Source organism: Cebus imitator, unplaced genomic scaffold (assembly GCF_001604975.1).
Source record: "Cebus imitator isolate Cc_AM_T3 unplaced genomic scaffold, Cebus_imitator-1.0 Scaffold228, whole genome shotgun sequence".
In the NCBI taxonomy this organism is placed as follows: domain Eukaryota; kingdom Metazoa; phylum Chordata; class Mammalia; order Primates; family Cebidae; genus Cebus; species Cebus imitator.
In genome coordinates, this window is record NW_016107543.1 from 3,147,639 (window position 1) to 3,148,579 (window position 941).

A 941-nucleotide genomic window follows, 5' to 3' on the forward strand; every position below is an offset into this window, starting at 1 on the left:
GAGGCCGAGGCGGGTGGATCACAAGGTCAAGAGATCAAGACCATCCTGGTCAACATGGTGAAACCCCATCTCTACTAAAAATACAAAAAATCAGCTGGGCCTGGTGGCGCATGCCTGTAATCCCAGCTACTCAGGAGGCTGAGGCAGGAGAATTGCCTGAACCCAGGAGGCGGAGGTAGCGGTGAGCCGAGGTCGTGCCATTGCACTCCAGCCTGGGTAACAAGAGTGAAACTCCGTCTCAAAAAAAAAAAAAAACGACAATTTTTTTTGACGGAGTCTTACTCTGTCACACAGGCTGGAGTGTGGTGGCACAATCTCAGCTCACTGCAACTTCCACTTCCTGGGTTCAAGTGATTCGTCTGCCTCAGCCTCCTGAGTAGTTGGAATTACAGGCATGTGCCCCCATGCCCAGCTAATTTTTGTATTTTTAGTAGAGACAGGGTTTCACTGCATTGCCCAGGCTGCTCTTGAACTCCTGACCTCAGGTGATCTGCTTGCCTCAGCCTCCTAAAGTGCGAGGATTACAGGTGTGAGCCACCGTGCCCAGGCCAAAAACAATAATCATTTTATAACTTTTCATGATCCTCCAGGCTGATGGGAGCTTAGCTGGATAATTCTTCTGCTCTCATTTGGGGTCTCTCTTGCTGCAGTCAGAAGGCCACTGGAGGGCTGGGCGCAGTGGCTCACACTTGTAATCCCAGAACTTTAGGAGGCCAAGATGGGCAGATCACCTGAGGTCAGGAGTTTGGGATCAGCCTGGCCAACATGGGAAAACCCTGTCTCTACTAAAAATAAAAAATTAGTCGGGCATGGTCAAGGGCCTGTAATCCTAGCTACTCAGGAGGCTGAGGCAGGAGAATCGCTTGAACCAGGGAGGTGGAGATTGCAGTGAGCTGAGATTGTACCACTGCACTCCAGCCTGGCAAAGCAAGACTCAGTCT